This window comes from Rhinopithecus roxellana, chromosome 19, assembly GCF_007565055.1.
Source record: "Rhinopithecus roxellana isolate Shanxi Qingling chromosome 19, ASM756505v1, whole genome shotgun sequence".
NCBI classification, from domain to species: Eukaryota; Metazoa; Chordata; class Mammalia; order Primates; family Cercopithecidae; genus Rhinopithecus; species Rhinopithecus roxellana.
This window is the reverse complement of record NC_044567.1, coordinates 65,155,747-65,169,436: the sequence shown is the minus strand read 5'-3', so window position 1 is coordinate 65,169,436 and position 13,690 is coordinate 65,155,747. Positions and strand designations below refer to the sequence as shown.

At 46.0% G+C, this 13,690-nt stretch overlaps 1 pseudogene across 1 annotated transcript; it reads left to right on the top strand.

Annotated features, from left to right (window-relative positions):
- The first annotated feature begins 10,397 nt into the window (after positions 1 to 10,397).
- Positions 10,398 to 13,012, top strand: LOC104681431 (annotated as a pseudogene). The gene has a single exon (XR_004054998.1). The product of XR_004054998.1 is annotated as a coatomer subunit gamma-1 pseudogene (transcript).
- Positions 13,013 to 13,690: the final 678 nt, after the last annotated feature.

The following is a 13,690-nucleotide window of genomic DNA, read 5'->3' as shown; positions in this document are numbered from 1 at the left end:
TTGGGTTGTTTGTTTTTGTGGCTATTAAATTTTCTATCTGGCTTTCGATTCTGCCATTTACAGAGCACTGTACCTCAGGTATTGTGGGAAGCCCTTAACACACATAATCTCATTTTATCCTTACAACAGCCTTGAAACATAGATACAATAAGAATTCACATTTTACAGATGAGGTATCAAAGCACAGATAGGTTAAACTACATGCCCAAGGTCACATAGCTAGTAAGTGTCCAAGAGGGTCATCAGATCAGACCTATCTGATCCTAGCCTGGATCATAATGTAGAAGCTGTCACCTTATCTCACCACTGTGCACGTTGATAGGGAGGCTGCGGCAGGGCCCTGTGGCAAGCCACAAGAGTCTCTTCTCTACAATCCAGTGCGCTGGGAAGACAACAGGTTGGAGGGTAGGATCCTGGGATCTGCTGATCTCAGTGCTGCTCCGACTAGCTGGGGAGCTTCTGGCATAGTCGCCTCGTGGCGCTTGGCCTTAGTGACAGCATTGAGTCAAGGGATGGGAAGATGTTTTGAAAAATTAGTGTGTCAGAAAGGAAGTACTGCTAGGAGTCCCAAGGCTGGTGCATACATCATGCCTGCATCTTCCCCCATCTCAGAACCCAGAGGCTGTCTCCTGGCTGGGGGCTGACAGAGGGTCCTGGCTGGCCGAAGTCTTGCTTTCTGGTGTGTCAAACACCCACAGGGTTGGAGCAGAGAGGATGGGGAGCCCGTTGCTGGCCTCCTCGTTGGGACTGTTCAGGGGTCTTCAGGAGGCAGAGGGATGGGGTGGAGGGGTTATGTGGATATAGGGAGTTGATGCTTCCAGGCCCCACTTTGCCAGGGTAACCCATGAGACTGCAGGCAAGTTAAGCTCCAGGACATCTGATTAGCACCAATTCTTTCCCTTCCCTGGATCCCTCTCCGCTTTGCCCCGTCTCACTCCACGTGAGTACAACCCTTATCGCATCTCAGGAGAACACCTGTCTGCCTTGGAGGAGGCTCAACCTGAATCTGAGCCTGTCTGCTCTCTGAGTCCAAACTCTGAGTCCAAACTAATGCTTAACCAGGAAGTACATTTCAGTTAGGAAGACTCTTTAACTTCACTGAAGATGTGGACATCGAAGTTCAGGGAGGGCAGATAGATTTGCCAGACTTGACTGTCCTGCCATCTACTGGTGGGATAAGAGGATTAGCTGGCGTCCCCTTCAGCTGTGGCTGCCCTGGAGCGAACAGCAAGTTTTTGGAGGATAAAAGAGGGAAGATTGGTTTGGTAAATGCACCGTCATTTTTTTTTAAGGCAGAATGCATGGCAGTACGCAGTCAGTTGCTTGAGATATTTAACCAATTGTTGGGCAAAAAGCAGTATAAATGTTGGCACCTGTGAGAACGCTGTAAGTTTTCTCTAAGGGGTCTCCTTCAAATGCCATCAGAAGCGGGACTTTGGGGCCGGGCGCGGTGGCTCAAGCCTGTGATCCCAGCACTTTGGGAGGCCGAGATGGGCGGATCACGAGGTCAGGAGATCGAGACCATCCTGGCTAACACAGTGAAACCTCGTCTCTACTAAAAAAATACAAAAAACTAGCTGGGTGAAGTGGCGGGCACCTGTAGTCCCAGCTACTCGGGAGGCTGAGGCGGGAGAATGGCGTAAACCCGGGAGGCAGAGCTTGCAGTGAGCTGAGATCCGGCCACTGCGCTCTAGCCTGGGCGACAGAGCGAGACTCTGTCTCGAAAAAAAAAAAAAAAAAAAAAAAAAAGAAGCGGGACTTTGGAAATGATGAAGTTTGGAATTCATATACTCATAAGTCACTGGTTCTTGCTAACTTATGTTGACGCATCACAGTAGAGGTGGATTCTAATGATTCACTCTAGGCCAGGCGTGGTAATTCACATCTGTAATCCTAGCAGTCTGGGAGGCCAAAGTGGGAGGATAACGTGAGCCCGGGAGTTTGAGACCAGCCTGAGCAACACAGTGAGACCTCCTCTGTACTATTAAATAAAATTAGCTTGACGTGGTGGCATGCACCTGTAGTCCCAGCTACTCAGAAGCCTGGGTGCTTGAGCCCAGGAGTTCAAGGCTGCGGTGAGCAGTGATTGCACCACTGCACTCCAGCTGGGGCGACAGTGAGAGACTCCCGTCTTAAAAAAAAAGTATACATATGTAACAAACCTAACAAACCTGCACGTTATGCACATGTACCCTAGAACTTAAAGTATAATAATAAAAAAATAAATAAAAAAACATAAAAAAAATTAATTCAAGAGATGTGCTTTCTCTGATTTATTTGGCAGAAACAAGTAGCTCTGAAACTAAAAAACAGTTACAGTGAGGACTCTAGAAATTCCGAAAATGATTACTGAGATTGTCCTACTGTTTCCATTTATTGAGAGCTGTATTCCTGAAACTCATGCAATACGGAGATGTAGTGGAGAAGGAAAGCTGGGAGAGGAGGAAAGAGAAAGAGCTCAGGCTCCTCCAGAAATCATCACCTTCAGCGATGATAACAAAAACAGTAAGAATGACAGCTAACTATCAGTCAGGAGAGGTTACGTTTTGTTATGACGCTATCCAAGATAAACAATGCTGACCGACACTAGTCAAAGTGGTGAGGACAGGTTTTATTCAGCAAGGAAGAGAGACCAGTATGGATTGAACTCAACTTCTCCAAAACAAAAGGCTGGAAACTTTTAATGGTGGAGTGTGCTCAGGGAAAGGCACTAAAGGTGTGAATGGGGTTAGGCCATGTCAGGCCACCTGGGTTTGTTGGCTGCTGTCTATCTGAAGGACACACACACTTCTCATGTCTTTGTGACCCGGGCAGTGGTGCAGGTTGGAGCGAGGTGCCCACAGTTAGGACCTCAGCCTCCCTTAGAGACTAGGAGAGACAGAATTATCTCCCTGAAGCCTCGCATTTTAAAGAGAAGACTCTCAGGTCCTGGAGGAAACAGTTTTGGGTGGTAGTTTTACATCCCAAAGAGCAGAGAAAGGCTTTATAATTGCAAGCTTTCTAGAGTGACGGCTCTATAGGCAGTTGAGGGATGGTGGTGCAGAGTTCTGTTTGCCTATCTCTTGGTACTGGCTGGATCAAACAGTCAATTCTCCTGGTAGCCTTGAGCTTTCTTGGGAAGGCCTTTATTTTAATTAAAAAAAATTTTTTTTGAGACAAGGTCTCACTCTGTTACCCAGCCTGAAGTGCAGTGGCATGATCATAGCTCACTGAAGCCTCGATCTCCTGGGCTCAAGTGATCCTCCCTCCTCAGTCTCCCAAGTAGCTGAGACTAAAAGTGTGCATCACCATATCCATCTAATTACATTTTTTTTTTTTTTTTTTTGTAGAGATAGGCTCTCCCTAGGTTGCCCAGGCTGGTCTTGAACTCCTGGGCTCAATGGCTCCTCCCATCTCGGCCTCACAAAGTGTTGGAATTAGAGGTGTGAGCCACCATGCCCGGCCATAGGCAGGCCTTTAGCTGGGATTAGGGTCATCCTAGAGACAGGGCCTTATGCTTCTAGAAGCCATGCTAGAGTTCAGTCGTCTATTAGTGCAGAAGTTAGGATGGAGCCATTGTATGCTGGGAGTTCCACAGCTTTTGTTTGTTTCAGGGAAAACTTTTTAAAATTGTTACAAAATATACATGTCATAAAATTTATCATTTTAACCATTTTTAAATGCACAGTTCAGTGGCATTAAGTGCATTCACATTGTTAGGCAACCAACACCATCCTCCACCTTCAGAATGTTTTCATCTTCTCCAACTGAAACTACCTCTCAAATAATAACTCCCCATTCCTCTCTCCTGCCAGCCCCGAGTAAACAACATTTTATTTTCTGTTTTTATGAATTTCATTCCTCTATCTACCTTGTCTAAGTGGAATTATACAATATGTATCCTTCTGCAACTGGTTTATTGAACTCAGCATAATGTCCTCAAGTTTCATCCTTGTAGCACTTTCTTCAGTAGGCTAAGATTCCACTGTATGCGCCGGGCTCAGGCCTGTAATCCCAGCACTTTGGGAGGCTGAGGTGGGCGAACTGCCTGTGGTCAGGAGTTTGAGACCAACCTGGCCAACATGGTGAAACCCCATCTCTATTAAAAACACAAAAATTAGCCAGATGTGGAGGCAGGTGCCTGTAGTCTCAGCTACTCAGGAGGCTGAGGCAGGAGAATTGCTTGAACCCGGAAGGCGGAGATTGTGCCACTGCAAGGAGATGTGACAGTTTCAAATTTGACCATGTTGGGATGATTCACCGAAGTGACTGGTTGTAGAGAACCGATCTCAAGACTGCAGGGAATCAACACAGGAAGATTAGACGATAAAAATGGCCAATAAGGTAATGAGCAGAGGGACAGTGTTATAAGGAAATACAGACTAGGTAGAATAACAGAGTAGGAAAAGGTACAGAATTAGAGCAGAGAACAAACTCTCATCACTCTAAGCTTTGATTAGTGGGGTTAGGGTCATCCTAGAGACAGGGCCTTATGCTTCTAGAAGCCATGCTAGAGTTCAGTCGTCTATTAGTGTAGAAGTTAGGATGGAACCATTATATGCTGGGAGTTCTTCAGTTTTTGTTTGAAACCTTAATGAACATCTTGCCTTTCAGTTGCTTTCCCGATTCATCTGTGCCTTGCACACTGCTATATAACTATTCTTTCTAGAGTACCAATTTCATTCCCAGGCACAGGGGATCATGCCTGTAATCCCAGCTACTTGGGAGGCCGAGGCAGGAGGATCGTTTGAGGCCAGGGGTTAAAGACCAGTGTTGGTAACATAGTGAGACTCTGTCTTATAAAAAAAAAAAAAAAGTGAAAAAAAAAGTTTCCATGTCTTTAGCTAAAACTTAAAGATTTTTAGGATAAAGAGTACTATATGTTGCATAAAGAAACAGTCATGGCTGGGCGCAGTGGCTCACGCCTGTAATCCCAGCATTTTGGGAGGCCGAGGCAAGTGGATCACCTGAGGTTAGGAGCTTGAGACCATCCTGGCCAACATGGTGAAACCTCGTCTGTACTAAAAAATACAAAAATTAGCCAGGCATGGTGGCACACTCCTGTAGTCCCAGCTACTCAGGAGGCTGAGGCAGGAGAATCACTTGAACCCGAGAGGCGGGGTTTGCAGTGAGCCAAGATTGCACCACTGCATTCCAGCCTGGGCAACAGAGCGAGACTCCGTCAAAAAAAAAAAAAAAAAGAAAAAAGAAAGAAAGAAAGAGTCATAATACTTGAATAGACATCTCTCCAAGGCATACAAATGGCCAAGAAACACATGAAAAGATGCCCAACATCATTAGTCATTAGAGAAAATGCAAATCAAAACCACAATGAGGAACCATTTCACACCCACGAGGATGGCTATAATAATTTTTTTAAAACAGTGCGAAATAACAAGTGTTGGCAAGGTTGTTGAGAAATTGGAACTCTCATGCATTGCTGGTGAGAATGTAAAATGGTGCAGCCACTGTGGAAATTGGTTTGGCATTTCCCCAGTACGTTAAGCATAGTTACATGTCCCAGCAATTCTACTTGTAGGTATGTACCCAAGAGAATTGAAAACAGGTATCCAAACTAATTTTTTTTTTTTTTTTTTGAGATAGGATCTCGCTCTGTCCACCAGGCTGGAGTACAGTGGCATGATCACTGTTCACTGCAGCGTTGACCTCCTAGTCTTCTCTCTTTTTTTTTTTTTTTTGAGATGGGGTTTTGCTCTTGTTGCCCAGGCTGGAGTGCAATGGCTCAATCTCAGCTTGATACAACCTCTGCTTCCCGGGTTCAAGCGATTCTCCTGCCTCAGCCCCCAAGTAGCTTGGGTTTACAGGCATGCACCACCACTCCTGGCTAATTTTGTATTTTTAGTAGAGATGGGGTTTCTCCATGTTGGTCAGGCTGGTCTCTAACTCCCGACCTCAGGTGATCTGCCCACCTTGGCCTCCCAAAGTGCAGGGATTACAGGTAGGACCTCCTAGTCTTAAGCTATCCTTCCATCTCAGTTTCCCAAGTACTTGGAACTACAGACAGATGCCACTATGCTTGGCCAATTAATTTTTTTTTTTTTTTGTAGATACAAATCTTGCTATATTGCCAGGACTGGTCTCAAACTCCTGGGCTCAAGCAATCCTCCTGCCTCAGCCTCCCAGAGTACTGACATTACAGACATGAGCCACCATGCCTAGCTTGAACAAAAATTTCAATGTGAAATTTCATAGCAACATTTTTCATGATAGCCAAAAGGTGGAAAAACCCAAATGCTCATGAACCGATGGATAGATATAAGTAAAACATGGTGTGTTCATACAATGGAATATTACTCAACAGTAAAAAGGAATGAAGTGCTGATACACGCCACAACATGGATGAAGCTAAAAAAATGTGCTAAGAGAATTAAGTTGGTCACAAAAAGCCACATATAATATGATTCCATTTATATGAGATTCCCAGAATAGGTAAATCCATAGCGACAGAAAGCAGATTAGTGGTTGCCAGGGTCTGGGGGAGGGGAGACTAGGGAGTGACTCTCTAGTGTGTATGAAGCTTCTTTATGGGGTAATGAAAATGCTGTGGAACTAGGTAGTGGCAGTGGTTGCTCACTATTGTGACTACACCAAAAACCACTTCATGGTATGGCATTAAAATGGTTAAAGTGGTGCATTTTATGGTAGATGTATATAAACACACACACACACACACACACACAAAGAAATAGTCATAACAGGTTTTTTTGGGCAGTTGTCACCTGAAAGATGATATCAGAAGAAATTAACATCACAGTATGATGGAAACTGGGACAGTTTCCTATTCTGGTTGATTGATTTCTGAGCACAGTTTTGATTACAAAACATTTCAAACATACTGAAACCTACAGAAAATAAGACACCCACACATCTGTCACATAGATGTAGCAGAGGTTAACATTTTGCCAGATTTGTTTTTGGTTAAAAAAATCGAACATTACAAATACAAGTTTAACCTGACACAGATACACACACATATAACAGATGCTAACAGCATTATTTATTTATCATAGCAAACTAAACAGTTTAAGCTAAGCAACCACTGGTAGGAGATGGGAATCTGTGATCCAAGTTGTTAAAGAGGTTTCCTTAAGTGGGGGTGACAAGAAGCTGTGATGGTGAAATCACCGAGGGACTTTTATCTCTGGTTTGTTTGTTTGTTTGTTTGTTTGTTTGTTCAGAGTCTCACTCTGTCACCCAGGCTGGAGTGCAGTGGTGTGATCTCTCCTCACTGCAACCTCTGCCTCTTGGTTTCAAGCGATTCTCCTGCCTCAGCCTCCTGAGTAGCTGGGATTACAGGTGCCCACCACCACTCCTGGCTAATTTTTTGTATTTTTAGTAGAGATGGGGTTTCACCATGTTGTCCAGGCTGGTCTCGAACTCCTGACCTTTGGTAATCTGCCTGCCTCGGCCTCCCAAAGTGCTGGGATTATAGGCGTGAGCCGCCACACGTGGCCTGTCACTGTTTTGCTTTAACAATTTCAATGATCATCCTTGACTATAAACTCTCACTTGCGTTGGTTTTCTAGGGCTGCAGCAACAAAGTACCATAAACTGGGTGACTTAAAACAATAGAAATTTCTTCTCCCACCGTTTGGAAGCCAGAAGTCTGAAATCAAGGCATCGGCAGGGTTGGTTCTTCTGGAGGCTCCAAGGGAGAGGCTGCTCCATGCCTCCCTTCCAGCTTCTTGGGCTGCTAGCAACCCTTGGTGTGCCCAGGCTTGCTCCCTGGTCTTTGATCTCTGCTTCCATCCTTGCCTGGCCTTCTTTCTGCATGTCTTCATAGGGTGTTCTCATCTCTGTGCGTCTCTGTCCAAGTTCCCCTCATCTTACAAGGACACTAGCCATTGGATTAGAGCCCACATTAATTCAGCAAGACCTCATCTTAACTAGATTACATCTCAAAGACCTGATTTCCAAGTAAGATCTGATTCATAGGTACGGGGATCAGGACTGCAACATCATGTATCTTTTTGGGAGGGCACAATTCAACCCACAGCAATCAGGTACAAACAGAAACAATAAAGATACTTCCGCGGATTAAATGGTAAAAAAGTCATTACAAAATAGAGAGAAAAGAGAATGCAAGCAAAGCCAATTCAAAGGAAGAAATAAAAACGGAGAGGAGATGCAATGGGGAGATGTCGGTCACAGGGTGCAAACTGAGTCAAAAGGAACCAGCTCTGAATCTCAGGTGCAGCAAAGGCAGTGAGGGGTGTGTTCCTTAATTGGATTCTGGTAATCATGATACAATGTATATTGATCATCACGTTGTACACCTTGAATATATGCAATCTTCATTTGACAATTAAATATTTTAAAATTAAAAAAGTTTAAAAAACAAGGCACATTCTGGACACTAAAATCCTGCTCCAGTAGGTACCATTCTTCCTGAATCCAGCTCCTTGATTATCCAGGAATGCCATGATCACAGGGTAGATTTTCCCGCAAATTTTTTTTTTTCTGTTAAACTGATATGTGCCGTTTAAAGTTTCTCAAACTAGTCCTTCCTTGCTGGAAAGTCTCTTATACTTAAAACACTGGGAGGAGAGGAGCTATGGGAAATGAGAAAGGGGAGGGGACAATATATTAAAGGTGAGACAGTTCTCTCTACATTGGGTGGACTATCAAGTGACGTCATCCCCTAGGCAGGTGGGAAGGACGGGAGTAGATCCTAGAATAGGCCACAGGACAAACACTGGGAGCTGCCCGCGGAGAACTGAGGACTGAAGCAGCCATAAACGCTGAGTTCTGCAAGGGAGTGACCACAGAGTGAAAAGGGCAGAGGGTGGACCACGAAATCCTCGGGAGAACCTCGGAAAGGGGAACAGGGAAGAACTGACGTGAAGATGCCATAAAGGGGTGGGGATCAGAACTGGGCAGGTCTCCAAAGTGAGTGAAGGCAGGAGTGTCAGGGGAAGGGAGGTCCACATCACATCCTACACACATGATGTCAACAAAGTCAGAGGGGAGGTGAGGAGGCAAAGACCCTAAAATGCCACTGGGTTCATTTGGGAAGTTGGTGTTGATTAGAAGAGAGTACTTTGGTGGACTGAAGGAATTAGTGTTGAAAAGTAGAAAGAACTCCTATAATTTGATAAAGACTCTCTGCTTGACCAAACTTTAGTCAGGCTCCTGAACCTTGTCCCGGGCTCATCTGTGCGCTTCCTTATAAATCTAGTTTTAGCAAAGAACCCGGTCAAGTCAGTTTAGCCAGTGCTGCCGGCCTCTATGCTCTGATCACCTGGATGTCTGATCACATTCCTCACTCTGCACCATCTCCCAGGTAATGTTGGGTCACCTTGGCCTGTCTTTAGCAAGAGTCCCGTTAGGTGCGGTTAACCAGAATTCTCATTACCTGTAATATTTCCTTTTAGTAATTTTCCACCCACTGACTGCCACCCTGCTCCTTGGTTATAAACTCTCACTTGCCCAGGCAGTATTCAGAGTTGAGCCCAATCTCTCTCTCTCACCCACTCCAAGACCCCATCGAGTGGTCCCTATGCCCATCCAGGTGGTCCTGAATAAAGTCTTCCTTACTGTGTGTTAACAAGTGTCATTGAATTATTTTTCCTTAACAAATTCAATATGAAAAAGACGACTCAATAGAAAGATGGGCAAAGTATATAAAACAACACCTACAATAGACTTCTTTACAGAATTTACAGTGAATAAACAGGGGCTATAGGAATCCACATGGATAAATCTGAAAAAGACAAGATAGGACAAATTGCAGAAAGAACTGCACAATCTGGTACTTCAAATGTTTTAATTTTCATTTTTTACTTAACAGGTGAAATTTCACATATTATTTGTATATACATACACATGTAGTAAAAGAATAAATACATTTAAAAAATGGTTACACATACAGAAAAAGACAAGGGAATGAGATTCAGGAGAGGTTCACAGGGGATTTTAATTGTATCTACCATGTTTCAAAAACATTTGACATTTTGTTAAGGATATTAGACATCATAAAATAAGCCAGCCTCCTATTGTTGGTATCTAATGAAAATCTCCTTCTTGGTCAGGCACGGTGGCTCATGCCTATAATCCCAGCACTTTGGGAGGCCGAGGCGGACTGATCACTTGAGGCCAGGAGTTTGAGACCAGCCTGGCCAACATGATGAAACCCTGTCTCTACTAAAAATGCAAAAATTAGCCAGGCAGCCGGGCATGGTGGTGCATGCCTGTAAATCCCAGCTACTTGGAAGGCTGAGGGACAAGAATCATTTGAACCTGGGTGGCGGAGGTTGCAGCGAGCTGATTGCACCCCTGCACTTCAGCCTGGGCAGCAGAGCAAGACTCTGTCTCAAACAACAAACAAACAAACAAAAAAACTCTGTGCCGTGCCCCTTGAGCATTGTGTTGCTGCATTGCACCCCACCAACTCCACTATGTTGAAGAAATTCGACAAGAAGGACGAGGAGTCAGGTGGAGGCTCCAACCCATTCCAGCACCTTGAGAAGACTGCCGTACTCCAGGTGGCCAGTGTATTTAATGAAACTCCCATCAACCCTTGGAAATGTGTCCACATCCTCACCAAGATTCTTTATCCTATAAACCAGGGGGAGCAACTGGGGACCACGGAAGCGACCGAGGCCTTCTTTGCCATGACCAAGCTCTTTCAGTCCAATGATCCCACACTCCATCGGATGTGCTACTTGACCATCAAGGAGATGTCTTGCATCACAGAGGATGTCATCATTGTCACCAGCAGCCTAACAAAATACATGACTGGGAAAGAGGACAACGACCAGGGCCTGGCCGTGCGAGCCCTCTGCCAGATCACTGATAGCACCATGCTGTAGGCTATTGAGTGCTACATGAAACAAGCCATTGTGGACAAGGTGCCCAGTGTCTCCAACTCTGCCCTCATGTCTTCCTTGCACCTGCTGAAGTGCAGCTTTGACGTGGTCAAGCACTGGGTGAATGAGGCTCAGGAGGCGGCATCCAGTGATAAGATCATGGTCCAGTACCATGCACTAGGGCTACTGTACCATGTGTGTAGGAATGACCACCTGGCCACCAATAAGATGATCAGCAAGGTCACCTGGCACAGCCTTAAGTCTCCCTTTGCCTACTGCATGATGATCTGGGTGGCCAACAAGCAGCTGGAAGAGGAGGATGGCAGCCATGACAGCCCACTGTTTGACTTCATCGACAGCTGCTTGAGAAACAAGCACAAGATGGTGGTGTACAAAGCCGCCTTGGTCATTATCAATCTGCCAGGCTGCAGTGCCAAAGAGCTGCCCCTTGCTGTGTCAGTGCTCCAGTTTTTCTGCAGCTCACCCAAGGCTGCTCTCCACTATGCTGCTGTTCCCACCCTCAGTAAGGTTGCCATGAAGCATCTGTCAGCTGTGACAGCTTGTAATCTGGATCTGGAGAACCTGGTCACAGACTCAAACCGCAGCAGTGCCATGCTGGCCATGATCACCCTCCTTAAGAGGGGCAGTGAAAGCAGCATTGACCACCTCATGAAGCAGTTCTCCTCCTTCATGTCAGAGATCTTAGATGAATTCAAGGTGGTGGTTGTCCAGGCTATCAGTGACCTGTGTCAGAAGTATCCTCACAAACATGCCATCCTCATGAACTTCCTGTTCAACATGCTGTGGGAAGAGGGTGGTTTTGAGTACGAGTGTACCACCATGGACTGCATCATCAGCATCATTGAGGAGAACTGAGAGAGCAAGGAGACAGGGCTGTCACATTTGTGCGAGTTCATCGAGGACTGCGAGTTCACAGTGCTGGCCACCCATATTCTACATCTCCTGGGCCAGGAGGGGTCCAAGACCACCAATCCCTCAAAGTACATCCACTTCATCTCTAACCGAGTGGTCTTGGAGCATGAGGAGGTCCGGGCAGGTGTTGTGAGTGCTCTGGCCAAGATTGGAGCCCAGAATGAAGAGATGTTACCCAGGATCTTGGTGTTGCTGAAGAGCTGTGTGATGGATGATGGCAATGAAGTAAGGGACCGAGCCACCTTCTACCTAAATGTCCTGGAGCAGAAGCAGAAGGCCCTCAATGCAGGCTATATCCTAAATGGTCTAACTGTGTCCATCCTGGTCTGGAGAGGGCTCTGCAGCAGTACACTCTAGAACCATCAGAAAAACCTTTTGACCTCAAGTCATGACCTCTGCCTCATGGCACCCACAGCAGAGCAGAGAACAGAAAGTGCTCCCATCACAGCTGTCAAACAGCCTGAGAAAGTGGCAGCTACCAGGCAGGAGATCTTTCAGGAGCAGTTGGCGGTGATGCCAGAGTTCCGGGGACTTGGGCCCTTCTACAAGTCCTCGCCTGAGCCCATGGCCCTCACCGAGTCAGAGACGGGGGTATGTCATCTGCTGCACCAAACACACCTTCACCAACCACATGGTGTTTCAGTTTGACTGCACAAACACAGTCAATGACCAGACCTTGGAGAATGTCACAGTGCAGATGGAGCCCACTGAGGCCTATGAGGTGCTCTATTACGTGCCTACCCAGAGCCTGCCCTACAACCAGCCTGGGACCTGCTACACACTGGTGGCACTGCCCAAAGAAGATGCCACAACCTGCACATTCAGCTGCATGATGAAGCTCACTGTCAAGGACTGTGATCCCACCACTGGGGAGACGGATGACGAAGGCTATGAGGATGAGTATGTGCTGGAAGATCTGGAAGTTACTGTAGCTGATCACATTCAAAAGTCAAGAAACTGAACTTCGAAGCAGCCTGGGATGGGGTAGGGGATGAATTTAAGAAGGAGGAAACGTTCAGCTTGTCTGCCATCAAGACACTTGAAGAGGCTGTGGGTAATATTGTGAAGTTCTTGGGGATGAACCCTTGTGAGAGGTCAAAGTGCCGGATAACAAGAACATCCACATGTTGCTCCTGGCTGGTGTGTTCTGGGGTGGTCATGACATCCCAGTGCACTCTCGGCTGCTGCTTTTGGACACAGTGACAATGCAGTTGACACCCAGAAGTTTGGAGGAGCTGCCAGTAGACATCATCTTGGCATCTGTGGGCTAAGGGGCCAGCCTGCATAGGACCTTATACCCTTCCCCAACACTATCTGAAAGTTGTGCCTTTCTCATGAAACCGACAGAAACCCCTTCCCAAGTTTCTGTATTCAAAAATAGTTAGGAATCATTGCAGATATATATATATTTTATTCTGTCCCCTACCCGGGACTACTTGGAGGTGAATTTTTTTTTTTTTTAAATAGGGGGTGATTTTAGCTTGTCCTACATCTTGCTATCCTCCCTTCCAGGAAAGGGACATCATAAATGAATAAAACATTCTCAACTCCTCTTGAATTTATCCCCCAAGAAGCCATCTTATCCCTGTTATAAATCAGCATGTATTTATTGAAAAAAAAAAAAAAATCCTGGCCGGGTGCTGTGGCTCACGCCTGTAATCCCAGCACTTTGGGAGGCTGAGGCGGGCGGATCACAAGGTCAGGAGATCAAGACCATCCTGGCTAACACGGTGAAACCCTGTCTCTACTAAAAACACAAAAAATTAGCCGGTGTGGTGGCGGGCGCCTGTGGTCCCAGCTACTTGGGAGGCTGAGGCAGGAGAATGGTGTGAACCCGGGGTGGGGGGCAGGGGGTGCAGTTCTTACAAGTTTAAATATCTGAAACATGAAAAGCCGCAAATATCTACAGTGAGCCGAGATCACGCCACTGCACTCCAGCCTGGGCGACA